Below are 12,528 nucleotides of genomic sequence, written 5' to 3' on the forward strand. Positions count from 1 at the left end.
CTGGGTAAGGGATACCAGAAGCCACCTTGTCTGAGGGGCACTGGGGGATGTGGATGTGCCCCACAGCACCCCTAGGTGAGGCACCACAGTGGCAGGAACCCCCTCCTGTCAACGCCAGCCCTGCCCTGGCAGCAGTCCCCATGCCCTGCACCTGCGTGTGGCACAGGCAATGGCCGGGACAGGGATATTTTTCTGGTTCTGACGTGTTTCTGGTGGTGTTGTTAAACCTTCTTTGTGTGACTGGGTGAACAGCTGACTCAAGGGGTCCTGCATCGTGCTCCCCCACCATCCCTCAGGTGACGCAGCATGCTCCCAGCACACAGGACATGGCCACCACCACTCTGTTTCTGGGGTAATGGCTACAGCCGCACAGGTACAGCCATTTGTTATTCTCACCATCACAGTAAAGACCAGAGCGTACAGCCATCCCCACTGAGGGAACGAGCTTTCCCCTCTCTGGGGGGAAACTGATCTTGTTAACTTGCATCTGTCAGTCTTGATTACTTTAATTTGAATGTAGTTTTCTCCTGTATTCAGCCTGAGCCCTCAGCCATGGCCATCTGTCTCCCCAAGAGCAAGCACTTCACCTCCCTGCCTCGCGCAGGCAGCCGTGGCAGTTAAACCCCAGAGGCCGGCGTGGAGCGGGGCAGAGCTGCTCACACCTTGGGGCAGGCATTACTCCTGCTCCTGGGCTGCCACGTTCCTCCCCGGGGCCTTTTGGGTGACACTGCCAGCCTACAAGTGAGATGCTGTTCCCTTAGTTGATCCAGTCTTTTGGCTAAGGTACATTTGTCGGTTCTTTCCCAGTCCTTGGTCTGTGCTTGTTATCTACTGGTACTGCTTTTGCTTTTAAAGCAAACATGAAAACTGGCGTTTCAGCTGAAAGCAGGAGGAGGTGCCCCTTGGCAGTGCTCTGTGCCAGCTGCACTCATGCTGCTGGGAATGCTGTGGGGAGCAGCCAGGCCACGTGTGGAGCAGGAATGGGGCGCAAGCTGGGGGTTTCTCTCACCAGGAAAATATTGTTGGTGCTGAGCTGAGCCCTCATGTCTCCAAGGGGTTCTTATTTGCACAGACAACGCTCTGGTGGCGCAGCAAGGTGCCAGGAGCAACTGGTCCTGAGCCTCGGTGAGGGGTATGAGCACCCACCTCATCCGAGGACCATCAGGGGATGCAGGAGCTGCAGGCAATGCCTGGCAAGTGCCCAAAGTGGCAACTGAGAGGCTGTGCACCCAACTGTGCCGTCAGGGCAGGGCTGCTGGCAAGGGTGGGAGATGCCCAGCGCAGCCAAGGGCATGGGGTTTTCAGGTGGCATGCCACAGGGGCAGGAGGTTGGTGGTGCTGCACCCATGGCAGAGCCTGGCAGGGTCAGACACGTGGGGGCTGTGTCCAGCTGTTGCTCAGTAAAACCTCGTTGTGCTTGGTGGTGGTGCTTGTGGCTGCTGTCCTGGCTGGGGGGCAGCCCAAGTGTTGCTGGCACTGTGGGGGCTGGGCTGGGGGCTGTGTGGCGTGGTGGGAGGCCTGTGGCGCTGCATGGGGTGCAGATGGGGGATCCACAGGTGCCTCCCCTGGGCTGGCTGGTGCTGAGCACCGTGTGGAATTACCCTGAGCAAGTTTCCCCCTTCTCTGGAGGGGGATTCTGGGCACATGACTGGCTCTGCTGGGGACCCTGTCTTCCGTGCAGGGGCTGCGGTGTTGGCACGGGTGGTCCGGGCCGAGCTGGGTGATACCGGCCTGGGGGGGTGCATCCCTGTGGGAGCCCCATGCTGGGCTGTGCAGGTATCACTGCCATGACCTGTGAGGACATCACGGCCCACAGGTGTGTGAAGGTCACAACTGCAGGTTTGTAGGGTGCTGTAGTACACAAGAACATGGAGGTTTTGTTTCTGTGCATTTGTTACAAGTTACTACAAATCACCACTAGTAAAGCAAGTACGTACTTCGGATCACTTGCCTACAGGCACACCTATATGTATTATTTAAGGTGTTACTGGCACAAAATGCACCAAACCACTGCCAGGAGCGGAGATGATGGAGAAGCCTCATCACAGGTGATCTGTGTTATGGAGCTCAGAGTCAGCTGGGTGTCCCTGATAAGGGTCATTCCACCTGTGAGATCTCCACACAGCAGCTCTGGCAGAGAAACTGATCCTGGGTAGGTACCATGTTACTTTTATACCTTTTTGGTGTAGGCACGTAACGGGGTGCAGGACACCACTTCAGGGCAGCTGTTGCTGGAAGGCCAGCTTGCTGTCATGGTTTCTGTGCTGGCTCACAAGGAGGCCTCAGCACCCTGCTGAAGCTCATCAGGGATGCCTGGGGCTCCCAGCTCAGCATTTGTCCCTCTTGTCCAGTCCATCACTCCGTGGCTGCTCGCACAGCCAGGCTGAGGGTCCCTCTCCCCTGCAGCCAGGGGCTTGAGTAGAGCAAGAGCTGTTGGGGTCCAGCTCAGCAGTGGCTGGGGGCTCCCTGGGCAGCGGGTCAGGGTTTGGCCTCAGGTACCAACAGCAGAGGAGGGTGGTGGGTAAGCGTTCCATCCCCTCTGGGGGCTGCCCCTACTGCCTCCCTTGGCGCTGTATAAACATGGGGCGGGGGGCTCTATGGGGGATGGTGCCATGTGGGGAGCTACCAAAGCCCCTCCCGGGAGGTTTGTACCTCACCTCTGGGGGACTGGAGCTGGGAAGGGAGTTCATGGAAGGTGGAGCGAGAACTGCGGGGGTCCCCAGCTGCACCCCCTTGGCAGCTGTGCTGTGCCAGGCTGGGAACACCTGTCCTTAGCGCATCCCCTGGGGCCAGGCTGGGCATGTCCCCCCGTCTGTGGAGGGGCACACAGCTGCAGCCCCCGGGCTGGAGGACCCCCACCCCGCCATGCACAGCCTGAGTAAGAGGCAGCCGGCCCACCGTGCGCCCGGGGTGAGTAGGAAAAGAAGGGACAGGTACCCGCGTTGTGGGTCTGGGGCCGGGCCGGCGCAGCCTGCTGGGGGGAAGGAGGGGGGGCAATTAGCCACGGACAGGGCAATTAGTGCCAGCTGAGCAGCTGGAGCCTGACAGCAGCCCCCGTCAAGGTGCCAGGGGCAGCCGCTGTCACCCCGCGGGTGGGGGGGGTCTGCAGCTGCCCCCTCTGCCCCGCCACTGCTGCCGACAGCCAGGGACAGAGCCATGGCTGCTCCCACCCCCCAGTGCCCCCTCCGTGTCCCCAAGCTGCTCAAAGCGCACACAGGTCTGACTGACAGCAGCCCGACCCCAGGAATTAAGTCAGGGGGGTGTCTGCAAACAGCCTGAGGGGCTCCCACAAACGGGGGACAGCCCACCCAGGTGTGTGCTCACAGAGGGTCGGGGGTGGCTGAGCTGCTGCTGGAGGCCGGGGAGGGTAAAACCCTGGCTGTGCAGGCGGGGCCCCTGTGCAGCGGGGTGGGGGGCATCTGGGCAGTGCCACCCCCTACTTGTGTGCTCACACACAGAGCCTGTGCCGTGCTGCTGGCACTGCCCTGCGCCCCGAAGCTGGTGAAGCAGCAGTAGGAGCGCACAGAGATGCTGTGCACACCTGGAGAGGCTGTTTCAGACAGGGGAGTCACACGCAGGCTCCGCAAGCTCACCCAGGAGCCCTGGAGGGCAGCTGCACCCGCACAAAGACACAGAGTCCTTGCATGGAAGGGGATTTTCCAGGCAGTGCCAGAGGAAAAGCCTCATCCAGCACCCAAGGCAGGAGGGCTGCAGCTCAGCCAGGGCGCGGGCGTGGGGTGCCCCGTGCAGGCAGAGCAGCCGATGGAAGGACAGCCACCTGTCCCACAGCACAACCGTCCCACAGGGACATGGGAAGCTGCAAGGCACGACCCCAAGCAGCAGCTTCAGCCTCAGTTCTGTTGGGGAGGTCTTTTAATGAAAAGCTAATGGACTGTGACTGTTAATATGCTGGATAGTGGCAAAAGCGCCGCTAATGCAAGCTCCTTCTGGAACAGTCTTCCTGCTTTTCCAGAGTGGTTCCTTAGACTTTCAAGAAGGCCCTTTGCCATTCCCTCGTTTTTGTTTTACATGGGGCAAAGCAGTGGTGGTGTGCCTGCACGAAGTGAAGGCAACTAAACCAGACTGCCCAGTTTTGCACCCCATGCTGTTATTAACGGACAAACTCAATACTACTTATTTTCTTCCCCTGGCAGCTCCGTATTTTAGAAATCCTCTGCGCAGAATGAGCGTGGAGAGCAGAGCGTCAGTCACTAGAGGGCATCGGGGAAGAAGGATGCTGAAGAGGCCCGCTTGCTTCTTGAATAGTCCAGCATACCAAGGAGAAAAGAGTTCTCCAGAAACGCCCGCTGTGCTGCTTGCTGCTCTTTGCCCACAGGCACCCCCCCCGCCCTGTGACAGAACATTTCTGCACTGGCACACCAGTTTAACAGTGGAGAGGAAACGTGTCAGTCCCTGGTACATATTAGAACAGCAACGAATGGATGTAAAAACGCAGTGTACCTATCAAGGTGTCTTTGATCCTTTACTCATTTGCGTCTGTGACGTTTTGCAGTCAGTGCAGTCTTTGCCACCTGTGGTGCTTCAGCTCCCTCCCTGGGATTTGCTGTCTCAAGGAAATCAGATGGCTGGGAAGCAAAGTACTACAGCAGACGTGGAGCAGGGTAGTCAGGAGGACATTGTGGGAGAGACCCCTCTGATAAAAGAGCAGCATTTTTACACAGAACAACAGGTAAAAGTAACTTCTCCCGGTGCTCGTACTGCCCACCATTTCCAATGTGGCCAGCAAACAGGATTACACGCGCGTCGGGCTCTTTGGCATCTCTTTTCTCTCCCCAGCTGTGGACAATTCCTAGAGGACTGTTTTCTTCCTGGGCTGGTAGGAATGCATGCTGCTGAGCGAGCGTGAGGGAACCCCAGCCTGCTGGAGGCACAGCTCTGAGGTGCCCATTTTCTCCAAGTGGGGCTGTCACAACCGAGGGGGCGCTTGGGTTTAGTTTCACTTGCACGGGTGGTAAGAGCTCTAGGGACTGTTGTGTTCACTGGTAGGAAACAGAGGTCATAAATATTTCCTAGGTATGTCAATTTGTAAGTATGCAGGGCTTCGGTCTAAAAAGCAAAGTATAGGCAAGACACTTGTAAGACAAAGGACAGAAGGGCTGTGGAGGAGTGTAAGTTCTGAGCTTAAATTCAGAAAGAGGGAACACACCAGCCCACTCCAAGGAGCAGGGAACCTGCTGGGAAACCTGCCACTCAAGTAAAAGGTGTGATGTTAACATCACAGTGTTTTAATTGGAACTTTTCTGGGGCATGGATGAAATAATTTAATGTGTGAATGTTGAGCCTTACAGGGGAAAGGCCCATCATGTTATTTTCACGGCTAATGGGACAGACCGAAGGGACTCCTGAGGGATTTGCATCTGATACCAGGCTGTAAGTACTGTATGGTACCATGCCAGCCTGATCCACAGCTCAGGGCTAATTCCTGGTGAACATTTTGTTGAGTGACATTCGATTCAGGCTCCACAGCCCTTCCTAGCATTTATAACTTCAAGTTTTTTCATAGCAATTACTCATACAAAATGCATCCTAGTCTCCTCTTCCTAATAAATTATTATGGCTTCTAAACATTGCCACCAATTGCTGGGGTGAAGGTGCAGAGTCCTTTTCACCTCTAAACAAAGAAGGGGCAGACTCGGGGACATGGTTGGTGTGGCAGCTGCACTGATTCTAGCTTCTGTCCTGGGTAATGGCCAGCTGGGGTGGTGATCTGCCAGATTTAATATTAAACTGCACAAGCGAGTGCATGAAAGCTGTTGGGAAGCATTGTCTGATAAGGCAATACCCCACTTGAGATGTGTATAACACCTCAGGGTTTATATATTGTGAATTGACCAAAGGTCAGTTCCTTGATACGGGTGTGCCACGCATCTGACCGAACGCAAAACACTAGTCTGAAAGGTTGAACTCCATGTTTAATCAGTTACCAACAGTAAGTATTTTTGTGATATTGTCCCACAGGTGGGGTCTGGTACCCAGTGTGCAATAAGCCAATTTCACACACAGAGCTGAGATACTTATTCCATGTTGCTCGCAGATGGGTGCTAGGTGGTAATTCCACAAAGCTAGCACACCACACCAAAGAACTACAGTGTATTTATCTTGCTACGTGATCAGCAAAACCCACCTAAATTCATGATTATTGGTTAATTACATCAAATTGGCCTCGCTTGCCAAGATTAGCACGCATGCTCCTTGCAGGTGTGGGGGTGCAAGTCTTTCCAGTCATCAGCTGAGTTGGTAGTTGCGATCTCCCCCTGCCACTTCTACCTTTCCCGTAGTTACTGCAGGTTTTGCTGACTTCTAGCCGCCAGCACCTTCTAGTGCAGGATGTTCCCCTTCTATCAGTCTTTCAGTTCCTCTTCAGGGGCATAGTTGTTAGTGAGGCATAGCGCAACGAAGCTATTGATTGCTACAACCTAGGTATTATCCCAAACATAGGGCTACGATATGGCCACACTTTTGTCCGGAGACAGATGAGGAAAGCTTTATGAACACTTGCCATGAATTCTCATGTGACAAATAAGCAGTCATGGCCTTGAAACCAGTAAGATAAAGAATTTATTAGGGTAGAATTTCTAAGTGAGTTTTGCACTCCTGTGCACGCAGGTTTCAAGCCCTGCAGCAGTACATGAACCCTGGATTCACCTCATCCCCTTGGGAGCCCTGCAGTAACAAAGCTGACTAAATATCAGAGGCTGCACTATCTCTGTTGGAATTTATAGTTTTATCACTGAGGAATCACATTCCTACACTGTCTCTTTCACTAATTTTGATGTAAATAGGTCTGCAGTGACTTTATGCAAGACTACCAAGCATCTCAGCAGCTAGCGGAGTTGCTAACACAGTCCCAGCAGCCTCGCTAGTACATGTGCTCCGAGAGAAGAAACTTCAGAGTGAAATTTAACTTAATTTAATTTAAATTAATCCTGGCCAACTCCTGAAACTGCAAAAAGACAGGCTGAATACTTGTCGTGCAATGTTTCAGACTGTAATGCAAGCATGAGCTGTGGCTTTTTTTTTAGATAGACTACTCCATGTCTGAAGACAGACACAGCTGTCTATTGACCCACTCAGAAATGATCTCAAGGATATCTGTGCTCATAACTGGAAAAAAAATCATCTTGGGTTTTAACAGTAGTGCAAAACAACTGTAGTTTTTCATGTCCATTTTTATGTTGTTGTTTTGTTTCAGCATGAGTACCAGTCACACTGAGAGCGACAGCTGCCTCCAGCTGTGTCCTGTGCAAATACTCTGTTTTTTCCTAACACACCTGGGAATAGCCCAGATCTGGTACTATGACCAGTCTACTGGGGTTTCCAGGCCAGGCTGCAGGTATGCTCCCTGAATGAGACAACAGTAGTTTTGCATCTATTTGGTCATATGTGCAAATGACCCTGCTGAAATGCTACTGGGACTATCCAATGGTCTTCACTAGCTGCTAGGATGCTTCTAAGTCTTGTATAAATACAGAGTTAATGATGATAAAATTGCTGATAAAGGAAAGAACAAGATCCCAGGAGTGTTTATTCCTGAATGGTGAGATACTTATCCATCCCAAGTTATAGCCAGCTAAAAAACCTGTCCTTGCGATGTGTTTTGACCTGGACAGCTCTTACAGGCAGCCTTGTTGTTTACTAATCAGTGATGAGTCTTGCCAGGAAAATGAGAGTGTAAAACTCGTGCTTTTAACTGGAAACCATCTGTAACGTCTGCTTTTCTGCATCCTTCTGCCAAGGAGAATGCTTATGACCACATGGGTTCGTGCTCCTGTCAAAGCACTGGCAGAGCCCTCCCACAGGATGGTACCTGGGATGACGGCCAGGAACAGGCATCCCAGATGAACTGAAGAGTTCCTTCAGCATCCCCAGAGCCTGGCCAACCTCATCTACTGGACTCACAAGCTACAGCTGTACTGGTGAGCAAAAATGAGTCACAGAGAAAATGTGAGAGGCGATGTGCCCATCTCTGGTGCCACTCCAGATGTTAGTGCAGCTCCTGGAAAGCCGTGGCCTGTCCTGCCCGGTAGGCCCAGCTGGGCAGACAGCATGTGCCAGGGACCAGTGCCCCTTCCTCCTATAACGCAGGCTGCCTCAGCTTTGGTTCCCTCCATAACATCAACTACATGCCCACGTGTTATCCTGTGAAGACCCCGCTCTGATGGGCTCAGTACAGCCTTTGCATTATTGTAGGCGTTTTGAACTGAAGGAAAGCATGCTCAGGTAGCCCCTGTCTGCAGGCCACTGAGGGAGAAGACTTCACAACCAGCTGTGCATCGTCTGACATGCCACGCCGGCAATCCCCAGGCCCTGCCAGCCTCAGCCATCGCTGCGAGCCTCTGGCAGGTGGAGATGCTTTGTTCAAATGCCATTGCTACTGCCAGCTATCCGTTTGGGGTGGCCCCCGATGAGGTGCTGCGCTGCAGCTGGCTTTCGCCTTGTTCAGCTAAGAGAAAACAAGGTGCAAGTTGTGTGCTAGTCCTGGCCCTGCCCTCCCCATGAAGCCCTCTGGCTTCACCGGCACGCAGGGAGAGGGTGGAGACTCCCCGGGGTGACGGAGCACTGGAGGAGCCCGGCACCTGCTCCTCACCGTTCTGCAGCAGGCGTGATGACACGGGTGGGACTGCCCTGCCCCGCGAGCTCAGCCGGCCGTCGGGGCTGCCTTCCTGCACACCACGCTCTTCTCTTCCCTGGCTCCTGTTTCCCTCCCACCTCCTCGGCAGCCCTGCAGCGCTGACCCAGACCTGCTGCTGGTAAGTGAGTCTCTAGCAGCAGTTTAGCCCTTACGCTGAGATAGATTTAACGCAGTGTAGTGGCTTGCTTCCTCGTGCCTGAATTGCTCATGCTGTTATTGCTGAGGAATTAGATTCAGCAGCTGTTTTCCTCCAACAGCGAAGGAAAACATAGTGAAATACTTGCCTACCTTTTCCCAGCTTTTCAAGGGATTTTGTTGAGAAATATGTTTTATAAATGGGGGATGAAAGCCTCAAGGCTTAAAGTAAAACCTGTAAAAAGGTAAAAAAAAAAAAAAAAAAGAACATTTTGCAGGAACTATCACACTCTAGAGTTTGCCTGTCCATGTTAATGCACTGCAGATAACACATGTGCAAATGCCAGCACACCCAGAGCACTGCTTACTTGGTCCCCAATTAACACACAGGGCTCTTTTCAGAGAAGACAGGTTACAAATCCCTAGTAAATCAGTCGGCAATTAACTTTCAGATTGCCTGAATCTCATTATCCTTATTTACCGAAATGGTTTTAATTTCCTGTGTGTGTTCCTGAGAAAGAGGACTGTATGGTCCTGGGCTGGCAGTACTGTTCTTTTTGCGTGCTCACATCCATTCTCTGGCCAGTCTACACCCCTGTAAATGCAAGTGACGGAAGAGGAAAAAACAGGTACACTTAACAATTTCTGTGAATTTTTATGTATCGAAAGCCCCAAATGCACATTTGTAGTACGAGCTGCACTGTTTCAGCTTGTAGGTTGCAAGACTAAACTTGGTACCCATTGAATGTAAAAGACATAATATGCTCACTTAATTGTGGTTTCTCTGGCAAGTTCAAGTATTCAGAAAAAAGAAAACAAGCTATTTTTTTTAGAGTTTGAGCCAGCTTTTTTAGAAAACTCTGCTGAAAGCTCCTTGGGTCTCTAAAACTCTTTCTCCTTATGCAATTTCAACACTTATTTTCTATAGAGATGTAATACTTTGAAAAACTGCCTGCATTTCAAAAAATCAGTTGAAATGCACTTCTGAATTTTGCCATTCAAAATTTTACTACCACTCCTATAGTATTGTTTTTTCTATTTGAACTGCAAATCCCTCTGGTGCCAAAAGCTTTGCAGGAAGACTGGCAGGAATGTTACTTAGCATTTTATATGGACAATACAACTTAAGGCATACAAATAGGTTTGAAAGACCCCAGGTATGATATTCTGTGGTTCAAGTATGTTTAAGTCAGTGAAACTCTGTAGTACATGTTGTTGACATTTTATGGTTTTGTTCAGTGCCTCTGTGTATGTAGAGAAAATGAGACTTTCTACTTTACAAGCCTCAGAAGAATACGCAGGAAAGTGGCTGTGTTGAGAGCTTCATTTTCTGTGCATTGAAACATTGGGCAAAGAGATTTCATGATAGTTTTTAAGAAAGGAGTTTCATTTTGCCATTAATAAAAGGTTAAATCTCAAGATCCATTACTTTGCCCTCCCCACTAAATTTTCTGAGACTCTCTCTGAAGAAAAGGTTTTTCTATTAGGCTTGAACTGAAATTGATGCTGAAATCAGTGGCAATAAAAATGTTTTAGAAAGATTCTGGGAAACAAATGAAACTTATAAAATTCCCGAAGACTTCATAAATTTTATATTTAGCTGATGCAAAAATAATATATTGTACCCAGAGTCGATATGATGAGGATATGAAATATTTTATATTAACGAATATTTCTGAATACAGAAGGCAATGCATATTGTCACTGAATCTTCTGCTCATTTCTGATCTGAAGTAGATATACAAATACTCTTTTTGTGCCATTCACAACGAATTCTAGGAAACTTCATTTAAAGAATTGTAGTCTGCATAGAAATTTATTTGATTAACATTCATCATGGTTGTTTCTTTGACCTGCACATGCTCTGACTTAAAATGTGTCATTGCTGTATGTCACATTAAATGCAATCATTATTTTTTTTAAACAAGGCTTAAAGCAATATTTTAAAAAATCCATTCCCAAGTAGCAATTGCAAACAGCTGACAATTTTATTAGCTGTAAAGGAGCACGCACCTGTATTCCTAAGGTGAAGTTTATTGCTAGATCAGAAATGGAAAGTTTGGTTTGTAAAATACCAAACTGTTTATCTCACTGCAAGTACTTACCCCACAGTGGGGGGGAAAAAAAAGGTTTCCAAAAAAGAAAAGCAAATCAAAAGCCTAACTTTAGCACACAGGCATTATTTCTGCTGTTAACACTTCATCTTCTCTCGGCACGCTGTCAGCCAGGATCCAAATCGGCACTCTGGGAGGTTTCCATGAGCCACCCAGGCAAAGCCATGTGTTCCCCAGCCTCATGTTGGCAACAGTTCTGCTCGGAGGGAGAAGCTCTGGGTTATGGGACTTCCCAAGGCTCCTTCCCACCAACATGTCCAGAGCTCTGTCATTTTGTCATCCCAAGGAGCTGCTGTGACAGAGTCCTTGCGACAGCTATGGCCCTTTGAGAAGGGAGACAGCTAACACATTTCCTAGAGCAACTGCTAAGTAACTGTTCCAGTTTCAAATTAATGTGTATTCTGCAGTTTCTTTCTGCTATACATTCTAGTAGCTCTGAAAGTGTAAAACGCTATTTTCAGTAGTAACCTAATATCTGAAATAGGGTGGTTTTTTTTTACTTTGATAAATGGGGTACGCCCACAAATACACCTTTCCCTGAGGGGGCAACCATCAGGAGGAATGGGACAAACCTGTGTCTTCCACCTACAGCATCCCATCCTGTCACTGCCAGTAGCACAGGTGCTGCAGCCACAAGGGGCCATGCCAATTTACACCAGAGGTCCAGCTAGAACCAAACCCAGCCTCTACTCACAGCTGCCAGTAACCAACGCCTTGGCAAGGGGCAGCATCAAAGAATGCTATTTTTCTCTGGCAGATTTGGGCACCCGGTGGGTATCAGGTCTCCCTAAAACGGAGGTTTCCTGCTGAAAGCTTGTTAAATAGTCACTGAGGGACTGTCTCTGGATACACCTGTATCTATGGATATGGTTAATCCTTCTCACAGCTGATTTCTTTATCTGGCTTCTGCAGTGTTCTTTGCAAAGATGTGTACAATCTAATCAAAACTTGATTCGTAAATTTAAATTTAACTTTGGCATACTGTCTGTTCTTAAGGACAAAGATAGTGTGAATCTGTATTTATGGAAATAGTTTCTGATCCTGGGCTTATTGTCTGCCAGTTGAATTCAGTCTGGAAGATACAATGTTTCATTCCAAGTTTGAATTTCAATGAAAAGTTTGTTTTCTAAAGAGTGTTTCTGAAATTTTAGTGCAAGTGCTGAGCTTTTATGATTATTTTTATGCTAGGTTTTTATGATAGTCTTTGGAGAAAAAAAACAACAAACCCAAACAAAACAAAGAATTTAACTATTCTGTTGATAATGCCTGAGGTCATACTCCACCTCACTCTCCCCCATTTGCTCATAACATTACGTCAGTAATACTGAAACATTAAGCTGAGAAAAAAATATCTGATTAAGTAAAATACAGATGCAGTGATATGTCAAGGTTAGAGCCACATCGTCTTCTGAAGAATTCTGCACTCCTATCATGCTGCTGGTTATCCAACAATTTAAGGGATTTTGTAACGTCTATCTGTGGTGTTGACTCAGTGGTTGAGTATTTGGTACCTTGCTGGGAATGCTAGCAAACATCTGCTCAGTGTACTGTGAGACTTGAAGGGAAAAGTTTCCACTGTGGTTCTGAACATACATCTCTACTTTACCAAACCATCCTTTCAAATGG

Source organism: Falco naumanni, chromosome 1, assembly GCF_017639655.2.
Source record: "Falco naumanni isolate bFalNau1 chromosome 1, bFalNau1.pat, whole genome shotgun sequence".
NCBI classification, from domain to species: Eukaryota; Metazoa; Chordata; class Aves; order Falconiformes; family Falconidae; genus Falco; species Falco naumanni.